The sequence below is a fragment of the Ipomoea triloba genome, chromosome 3 (genome assembly GCF_003576645.1).
Source record: "Ipomoea triloba cultivar NCNSP0323 chromosome 3, ASM357664v1".
Classification (NCBI taxonomy): Eukaryota; Viridiplantae; Streptophyta; class Magnoliopsida; order Solanales; family Convolvulaceae; genus Ipomoea; species Ipomoea triloba.
In genome coordinates, this window is record NC_044918.1 from 15,014,207 (window position 1) to 15,025,474 (window position 11,268).

The 11,268-nt window shown below is 31.5% G+C and overlaps 1 long non-coding RNA gene across 1 annotated transcript in view; it reads right to left on the reverse strand.

Moving 5' to 3' along the window:
* The window catches only part of LOC116014089, a 3,831-nt gene extending 1,656 nt beyond the window's left edge, over positions 1-2,175 (reverse strand). Inside the window, exon 1 of the long non-coding RNA XR_004097340.1 lies at positions 1,861-2,175. This is a non-coding gene — a long non-coding RNA (uncharacterized LOC116014089). The remainder of the gene's footprint in view (positions 1-1,860) is intronic.
* Positions 2,176-11,268: the final 9,093 nt, after the last annotated feature.

Consider the following 11,268-nt stretch of genomic DNA (forward strand, 5'->3'; position numbering starts at 1 on the left):
ACAAAATATATATATATATATATATATATATATATATATATATATATATATATATATATATATATATATATATTGCATAAATATAAGTATTCTATATATTATTAGACAAGCAATAAGAGTTGTACTACTAGATATAGTCTTTCTTGAATCCTCACTTCATTGGATTCCAAAACAAGCCATTACTAGCTGCATGTGAGTTTGCACTAGTACTACTCTTAATGCAGGTAGATTGGCTTTTACACATAATTGACCAAAGAGAGAGAAAGAGATCAGATCACAGTGTCTCTCCAATTTTCTTGAACTGTGTAAACAAATTCAACTTCGAATTGAAGCTTTCAATATTGATAATAATCATTATCACTTCTGGCTTTTGGGGTTGAAAGAGATGGGAGAAAGGAATTCTAGGGATTGCCATTATATCTTTGAAACTCCTTTTTTTCTTTTGACTTTTAACTTCATCGTTTTTCAGTAGGATTTATTTCTCCTATATGATTTACTAAGTACACATTTTTAAGTAATGGTTACAGATTTTTCTGTTACTCCAAAAAGAGGGACATTCTAAGTAAAAAGTTACTTGCTTTTATCTAATAAAGGTGATTTTTTTTAGTTGAGTCACAAATGATCAAAAGTTTCCGGCTTTAGAGTATTCATTCACCTAACATATGTAGAAGGCAATTTCCTTTGCCCAAAATTAAAGTATCATACACATCATGCAACCATGGCTCCAAAAATTATGTCATTGACCCCGTCACTTTTTTTTTTTTTTTTATAACAATTGTCAAAGTTGTTAAAAATCATAAGAAATCTCATTTCAGTTATAACAAATTAAGTACAGTTAGGATATGATGACGATTGACTTAGATGTTGACTGGCCGAGACTTAGCTCTAACCCTAAATTATTTTTATTCTATCCATCTATCAATCTCTTTTGGCATCAAAACTACTACGGAGTATTACATTCCTTGGATTTTTTTTAGGATGACGAGAAAAATTTGCCACCATTATTTGAAGTACTCAATTGATAAGGCTAGGTATTGACAAGAATCATCATGGCTGAATTTTAGTAAATAGAACGAATCATAGAACTTTTGCCCAAGTGATGAGAGGGAATTCAAACTTAGGGACCACAGTACACTAAAATACATGTGTATTTGTCTGGGTTGACAACTCATAATGTTTTAGCTAGCTATAGCAAACCCAGAAAATTATGCCAAAATTTTTTCTGTTTTTCATTTTCTTTCAATCAAGAAGCGGATCCCCAATATTCTTTTTGGTCAGATCATAAATTTTATCTACCCGTCAACTAATATCACACACAAAAACTAATTTATTTGTGCCAGATAAGACTCCTCAAAGCCGCAGATCTCCTATATCTGATCCCATGTATATATTAAAATGAGTAAATCATCCTTCTTTAATTTGTCCACTTCTGGAGTAATATAAATGTGAAGTTTGACGACAAAACCTAATCAAAAATACAATTTTTCTATTAACCAAAGCAAAAAAATAAAATAAAATAAAAAAATAAAAAAAAATCTCATCACAGTAAAAACTATTGGGTGACAGAAGGTCAGAAATGAAAGAACTCGTAGGTTGTTTCACTGATTCTACAGATGAAACAACCTCTGCACTCTTTCGGTTTCTAGTACAAAAATCCTAATCCGTTTCACGCACAGTTTTCCGTTTGGATCGATAAGATGACTGACAATGAATCAAGCGTTTATTACTATGTCAAAAGTTATTAGTATCAGAGGCACAATTTTTTTTTATCTATATAGCAATTAGCGTCACGTTTCAATGGTACCCAACATATGACAGACGACGATGACAGTAAAAACTGGAAAACCATAATTCACTTACTTGTTGTTGTTCTTGGTAAACATCGGCGGCGTACGATGTTATCTAGAATCAGATCTTCGGATATTGGAAGCTAACGAAGGAGATGTCCAGAGGGATAGCATGATCCGCAGTTCTCTCTCTCTCTGTGTCTATATATATATATGTGTGTGTGTGTGTATATATTGGTTTGAAAGTGAAATGGGATCAATGCGATCCCTTTGGACGTCTCCTTCCATTGCCATGAAAACCGAGCTTCATCTTCTTCTTGTTCTTGCTGAAATCTTCATTTTTGGCTAGCTTGGTGGGGTGGGGGGTGGGGGGAGAGACAGAAGAAAGTGGTGAAGGGGTGAGTATAAAAGATGAGAAGAAAAGGTATCAGAGAAATATTTAAAAAGAAAAAAAAAAACTTGGTGGTATATAATATATGTCCCTGCTGCTTATTTTATAGTCTTTGAGATCAATGACAAATCATTAGGAGGAAATTTTTTTAGTTTTGCTTTTTTTAAGTGATCGGTGTCTTTTTGTACTTGGTATAATTATGTATGCTATTTGAATTTAATAGATATTATTGTCAACACTTAGCTCGTTTTCACCACTCGAGAGAACAACCTTAGCCAAATTATACGGCTCTAAGTTTGGCTTCCTTTGGAAGCTACTTATTGGCACTCTCGATTTGAGTCAGACAATTTAAGTTGGATTACTTGCTTGTGATAATTTATTGGTTAGGATCACAATGCGTGTTTCACCTAGAGTGCACATTTGGATAGCATCTAAGAGTTTTCTATAAATCAAAGTGCTCATAAGTCATAACAAATTAAAGCAACCAGCATATATTACGCATGATTGTATTATGCAGTATTAAAAACCAAATTTATCAACAAAAAAATTGGTAGATAATTAAATCAAAAAGATATTTAATTTACCAACAGATTTGCATAGATAAATTAATAAAATATATAGATATTTAATCATAAAGCTGTAAGTATTTTCTCATATATAGTATTTTCCATCGTACACATTATTAGAAAGAAATATATACTTTTTTTTTCTCGAGATTTTTTTGGGGGGTTAATTGGTAGACCCCATGCCCTAACAGACCAAACACATGGGATCGAGAAGGTTTTACCAGTCATGGGTCAGCCACCCATGGGAAATTCCAAACAAGTTGGATGGTAAGTAAAAATTACTAATTTCTAGTTTTTTTTTTAAACACTAATTTCTCGTTGAAATAATTTTTTTTTTCCATTCTAAATTTATCTTGTTTCTATATTCTTGTAACGTGATAATAAAATTTTTTATATTTATTAATGTGAACATTAGAAAATAATTTTATTTTTCCGATGAATAAAATTTAGTAATTAAGTTAATAAAATTTCCCATCATTACTTTTTAATTATAAGAAATAACCACAATAAAAGCTCAAACAAGCTACAAGTAATCAGATTAAAAAAAATCTCATTAAAATAGCTCTATATGAAGGTTTTGACTGAATTGGTGGAGCATATATGATTTTTGTACCTGAAGGTTACAAATTTTATTCTTATCAACATCTTCTTAGTTAAACTTGTTACACAGAGTCTTCTTAGTGTGTTTTACTTCTTATATATAATTTGCAGATTATTACACAAGAGTGAAATTTATTATGTGTACACCATTATGCTATGAATTGACGGGTTTTCCCTATAAAAAAAAACATAAAAATATTTATAAGAAATGCAAATCATTTAGCACATAAATCTACAAATCTTAGTATCAATCAATACTTGATTGGAGCAACACAACCATATTTTGTAACAATGTATGTATTTGTTGTCGTTGAAGGTCCCATCCATTTTCCTCTCCGCTCCAAATATTATGCTTATTCCATGATGATTACAGCCCCCACCCTCAGCTCTCTTCCTATTTTAAATGTGCCAGTTGGCTATAGGTTAAAAAATATTTTATATTTTTTGTTGGTCAAAGATACATTTACATATTTTATAGTCTTCCAGATCAATGGAAACATTGTTTATTTAATTACTAAATTCAAAATATTTCTAAAATCCCTAGCTAATTGTGGTAATGACTAATGAGTGACGAAAACAATTTTGTTTCTGTTTTTGTTTTTATTTTTGTTTTTGTTTTGTTTAAATCTTTTGAAATTGAGACAGAACATATCTTTTAATTTAATATTAGAGTCATATCTAAACGAATTGCCATGAATTTTATCTTATGATAAAAAGAAACTACGTCTTAAGGAAAATTTAAAACTTATGTAAGAGATTGTCTTACACATTTAACACATTTTATTTTTGAGATAATTGTACATTTTGTTCTTAAGTTAGTGAACAAGTGTAATTATCATGAGTTGCGATTTTGACCTTTAATTAATCACGGAAGTAGCTATTTTGGTTATCCAGATGACCAAAATAGCTACTTATGAAAGTTGTAGCTTTGATCCTATATATTTTTAAAGGATGCAAATAACTACTTTTGTGATAGGGGCCAAAATTACAACTCATGATAATTAAGAATTAAGCTTACACTTTCTTATAACTTAAGGACTAAAATTAAAGTGTTATTATCCATATAATTTTTTCATACTACATTGGTATCCATTTCTTGTAAAGTTTGACTAATCTAAAAAGAGACTATATTAGATCTAAAGACAAATTTAAAACTTGTGTGAGACTGTCTCATATATTTCTTTTAATTTCATACTAGACTGATATATTTTGTAAAATGAATTAATATAGGGGAGTGTCCATCCGTTTAGCCCATTCAAACAACTTTTTGTATACACATAAATTATAACTCTTGAATGACTCGGTCCGTTTTATTTTGAGAGTATAATGATGGGAAAGGAAACGGAGGGGGGAGGGCAGATGGTTAAGAGATTGAAAGCTAAAAGAGAAAAAATCAAAGTCAAAATCACTTGATTTTCTTTCTTGTAAAATAATGAAATTGGAAGGGAAGGGTGGCCCGACATTCCGTTTGATAAGGGTCAGAGTTAATGAATTTTGAGGGTCATAATGATGGACCTTATGAATAAAGTACGATATTATCAGTCATTATTCATCATTAAGTGTTTTGCCTCGGCATGCACTTCATTTTTCTTTTCTACCATGCAAAAAGCGAAATCCCTTATTTCAGAACTCACACTCTGATCTACAGAGATTATAGAAAAGTTAAATCACGGTAATTCAGTGACCTTCAGATAAAAAGAATAATGTCGGTACTCACTAAAAGTCACACTCACAAGATAGTGAAACTCCTACTCTACAGCGGTTAGAAACTTAGGATTCAGTCATGTATCTTTAGGTGCAATCTTCTACCTGAGAACCAATTGAGTTACCCTTATGCGATAGGTTTGACTGATAAAGTATGGACAAGAATTGAATTCATAACCTTTAGGTACGAGAATCATGTTTCACCCACTCGATCACCCATTTTGTGCCATATTTGTTGTTTTAGGAAATACACCTTATGGGTTTTGTCAAGGTATTTGTTGATTTAATAGTTTGACAGTGTTTTAGGATTATTTTTTTTGATATACTTTGGATTTAGATATAGTTTGCGCTTAATTATATTCTTGACATTTTGTTTAAGTATAGTAGGTGGTTAAGTGTCAATTTTATAGGTGGAATAGTAGTGCTTGCATTAATTGCGTTTTTCTCTTTATAAAGTCTAACTTTGTTTTACAGGAATATAATTCTACGTTTGCTATCTAAAGGTGTACCTGAAAATTGGACGGTATTACGGTAGGACCAAATGCGATATATATTATAAAGTTATGCACCTAATTAAAAATATTAATAGTCAAAAATTAAATGTGATATAAATTACATAGCCATGCACTTAATTTGAAAATATTAATAGTTAAGGACCAAATTTGTCACATGTATAATAGTTAAGGAACCAAAAGTGAATTTTTTTCTTTTAATATCTGTTTAGAGTTAATTCTAAAGAGGTCCCTTGTCTTTGGTGACAATTCTAAATTTAGTATCAGACAATCATTTTTGTCATTTAACATCCCGACTATTATTTTTTGGACACTTTTAGTCATTCTCATTACTTTTCTTATCTTTAGTAAGAGAATTTTTGTCTCTTCATATTTTTTTTTGTTATTTTTCGATTTCAACTGATTTAACTGGTTTAAGACTTTAATAAAAGCCGGTTAAAAAATATGGTTACTAAAAATAAGAGATTACCTAAAGTCCACCTTACTAATACATTCGCTATTTTTTATTTTTTTTTTGAAAACATACGTTCGCTGTTAGTTGTTGGTAATATGTGAAGTTTTTAATTTGAAATTTTTAATTGTATGAAGTAAATATTTTGTCATATATATATTTTTAAAAATAATGTTATTAAGGTATTTAAAAAAAAGCAAAAAGGTTTATTTTAAAAAGAACTTATAATTTTTTAAAAAAATATTAATTTCTTTGAAAATGTTTAGAATGAATAGGGTTAATTTTAATTTTCAATAAGGAAACTTTTTTATTAAAAAAACACGTCAAATTGAAAATTTGCTAATTGCTAAAAACAATAAGGTGTACTATAACCCTCTAACGTGATGACAGACTATCCAGTTCTAAAATGTAATTTTTCTTTCTTTCTTTTTACTTTGCCTAATTAATGAGCAACACATAGTAAAGGTATTATTCACCAATAAAGTTGTCGATCATTTTTAGCATTATAATATTTAGCTCAACTCATAACTCTTGAGTAGATAAGAAGTAATACGCTAAATTAAAGGACCAAGCTATAGCAAGTTAGGCTAAAAATTTTGACTAGAATTACAAAATGTAACAATATGATTATATTGTTTAGGTAGGAAAGAAGGAAAAATTGAGAAGACATATGAGCCATATAATAAGGGAAATGCATCTCACTAAGTTGACCCCTGATGCTGATAACATAAGATGCTAGATTTTGTCTACACTAGTGAAACATGGAAGGGCCACAAAAACAGTGGCAGGCTTTCTATGGTGCTAAGTAGGCCACCACCACACATTTCATTTAATTACCCTTCAAAAAAAAAAAAAACCTGAAAGTGCTAGTCGAACTGGTAGAGCATATGATTCACGTACTTGAAAGGTGTGAGTCTACTAATTCTTACCAGCACCCTCCCGACCTGTTGCATAGGATCTTTTTAGCTCGATTTATCTACTCTATGTGATTTGCGAGCTATTATATAGTGGTGGAATATAATTGACCTAGTACACACTCTTGGGTAGTGGCTACGGGTTATCAAAAAAAGTTGAAAGGGATAAGTGATTGGGTAGAACATGATTCACATGCCTTAAAGCCACGAGTTTGATTCTTACAAACCCCCTTCCCACTGAACATGATCTTTTTAGTGCAACTTACCTCTCCTGTATGGTTTGTGTACTATTACATAAGAGCACCAGCAATTACTCAGGAGTGGGGTTCATGCTAGCGCATATTCTAATCTTGGGTAGTGATTATGAGTTTCTCTTGTCACCAAAAAAAAAAAAAAAAACCTATGAAAGGGCTAGTTGAATGGATGGAGCATGCATCTGTCTCCTTGGAAGATCATGGGTTCGATTATTGTTAACACCCTTTCCATTGTACATGATCTTTTTTAGTGTAGCTTGCAGACTATTACACACCGGAATTTACTCATTGTACACCCTTATTAAGTAGTGACTACGATCGAGTTCAACTCCATGGTCACCCAATTTTTTTTTTTTTTTTTTAAGTTGAATTTGAGTGGAGTGAGGTAAATTAAATGTGGTACATGGTTGGGGTGTGAGAGTGGGGGATAGTGAAATGTGGGAGGGAAGTAAGAGGTTTGGTTTGTTGTGGTGACATTGATGAGAATAAGGTAAGCTAAAGGGTGAGTTGTTGTGGTACATTTGTCTCATCTTTATTGTACATCAATACAGTTCCCACCCAGCTCTTGTTACCCATCTGCTGGAGTAGCATCTGCACTTTCATCAAACTTGTCATTTCTTTTGCCTACCCATATTTTATCTCACTTCCATTACCTATATATATTCAATTCTTTATAACTAAGGTTAAATTTGTATTAACTCAATGTTTTTTAAAAAGTCTAACAACAACTTCACGTACCAAAATAGTTTCATAAAATTTCTTGGTATTAACAATCACCTAAAAAGGTCATCAAAAAATTTGGATGAATAGGCCAATAATCACAACAGGAGCATTTATTTACAAGTTTCGAATCGATCAATATGTGGTTGGATTTTTTTGGTTTTTAAAAGAAAATTAATCAAAATAGGAAAATTGGTAAACAAAAAAAATAAAATAAAATTCAGCATCCATAACTGTTATCGCATGTAAAAACTTGACTTTTAGGTACCAAGATTTTTTTTTAAAAATTTATTTTCTTATTCTTCATCTTCTCCTTCATTTGCTTTTGTCTTCTTCTTCTTTTGATTTTTTTTAATAATAATAATAAAAAAAGAGTAAAATTTTCAGAAAAATTTCAAATTTTAAATTGACTATCAAAATATTTATAACCGTCTAGAAAATAGGCAGAAAATAAATGTTCTATTAGGATAAATAAGTTTTTCTATAAGTTTTTCTTCCAATCATTAAAGGTGGTTAAAATTTCTAATCATGTTTTTTGGTGGTCAGTGACCAAAATTAAAATTTTGGACCACTTTTTTAATTGATGATAATGGTGTTAAAAAATCAATAATTTTTGAACCATGACATTAAATATATTCTTCTAAATTAGTGTTTTATATATTTTTTTCGGAGGAGGGTGGTGGGGTAAAAAAGGAGACAATTATATAATATTGATAGGTCGGCTTATTAGTTGTCACGATATTACTTGCTATTACTAGCTATACACTCAAATAGTCAAATTTAGCATTAGTTTCCAAGTTTCCAGTTAAATTGCTAACCTTGAAGTTAGGGTGTCCTCTCTAGCCCAGACCCTTATATTGCTATTGCTATAATTAAGCATATCTAACCATAGAAATATTGTGTCTTGCCATATAATTAACACTAACTTTGTAAATATCAATGTAATATAATCAATATTATCGATCACAATATATTTGAATAATCAATAAAGTAATACTTTCATATACAATAAGGATGATGTTGGAGTGAAATGTACTTATTCACGTAGAGTCATCACAAATATGAGTTGATTGATCAACCATATAGGTCAATCTAGTTTAAATTAAGTGTTTGATCAAGATCACTGAATTAGCTGAAAACGCATATGTAAAAAGAAATTCAATGCAAATTGCAGGACGCATCGATAGAAAGAAAATTGCACGTGTCAAATGGATTAAATTAAAGAAGGGAGGATTCCCCGACAAATTATTTGAACTAAAATTGATTATCGTTCTTATCCAGTTCGAACTATCTATGGAGTATTAGGCATAAAAATTTGGATATTTCTCGATGGGACATAATAAATTTGTATTACTTTTTTTCCCTTTGATACTAGCAACTGAACAAAAACAGAGAACATCTATCAGTCACTTCTTTTTCTAGTCAATCAAAGAGAGCAATTCTAATTTCTAATAATGAATTCCAAAATATTAGTTGACCAATCTCAACATATAGCAATTGTGGCGAATCAAATTTAACATTTGACAATCAACCTTTCATGATGAAAACACAGTTTGAACATAATCAATTTTGAAGTATTAGCTAAATCTGACCAGTAAATTAGGAACGTAAAAAGAATGTCAGTATAAACCTTAATGGAAACGGTTGAAATTATTCAAACATTGAATGAAATTTTTGTAGCAAGGACATATTCCTTGTGCACAAGAAGCCTTTAGTATGTGAATTCATCACAATTCCACAAACGAAATTCACTATCTCTAGTGAGTCGTCAGTGACAAGTAGCAATTTCACTTCATCACTATAGCCTCTCTATTCCTTGTTGTTCTCATTCCTCGTATATGCACGCTTGAAAGGACAACTAGGAATGGTCTCTTCCATATCTACATATACACGTACTACTAATTAATGGCTAAACAGTGAAATCTTTCTCATCCAGTCCATTATCATCTTTCTCCAAGTACAATAATGAGGTATACATCATCCCTCAAATTGCCTCGGGTGTAGTTGAGTGGCAAGGGAGTCATCCATCCTTAACCAAAGGCCAATGGTTCGATCATCAGCATTGGGTATAAAGCATTCTTAAATTTTCAGGCCAGCGTTACAATTCAGCATGGGATTAGTCACTGTCTTCGACGGTGGAAATTATGAGTACATCAAAAAATCGAATACTCCCAGTTAGACCTTAGTTGAAACAACTGATCGACTCATCCAGCCGAATATCGGTTAAACCCTATTTGGGACAGTTAATCTTTGCATTCTACGGATCTTATGAAATAAAACTTAATCAATCCAATATCATTTAAGTCCTATTTGGGACCGTTGATATTCACATTCTAAGGATCCTACACAATATGACTCATCTAGTCGAATATCGATCAAGCCCTATTAGGGCTGGGGACAACTTCCAAGGACGTATATTAAATAAATGAATTTTGCTCTCACATCCAAGAGTGTGGAAAATTACTAGTCCTAACAAATATAAATACATTAAACGCACTGAACTGTCGATAAATAGTCAGTTCTTGAATTGTTGCCGACAATAAATAAGAATGTAGATCATGTAACCTTCTTCAATTGGTGACACATTGGAGTTGGATTAATTACGAGGAACAAGCAATTGACAACATTATTATCACCCTCGGACACGCTGAGCTAACATACATATATACCAAACATTCTAAATTAGAGAATTGAAGCACCACTCCATATGAGAGGTTTTAATTTATTTCCAACAACTACTGAATTTTCATATGGAATTATTGGTGTTTGGTGGACCAAACATTGTTGCTGTCCACTGTTGGTGAACTGGAAGTTATAAGGGATTGGACCACAAATTTTCCTCACCCCTCTACTCTGATCTCAGTCACCAAGTGCCTGCAACTTTGTGTAGGTGAAAATAATCATTGCCCTTGTCCCTTCATTTATATATGCATGGATTAGCTATCCCGGATTTCATCCCAAATTCAAACTCCTAAATGTTCATGACAGGAATCGAACCTCCACCTTACTGCTAAAAATAAATTTTAAGTGAGACTTTTCATTCAATAACCAACACCGCACCCTAAGGGCTCCTTTGCTTAAATTTGTCCTTAGCTTTTAATTGTTCACTCTTCTTTTTGAAAATTCTTGCTAAAGACTTACTGATTCCCCATCTCGTACTTAAACAACTCAAGTCCCTTTCACCTAGGGCTAACTATGAGCAAGGCGGGCTGAGCAATTGCCCATAGACCAATGGCTGAAGGTTCCACTACCCATGGTCCAATGCTTGAAGGGGCCACTGGTCCCAAGTTAGCATGACATGAGAGTTCTATTTATTTTTTTAATAAAATTTTGGGAGAATTTTTTTTAATATATGATAAATATTTAAAA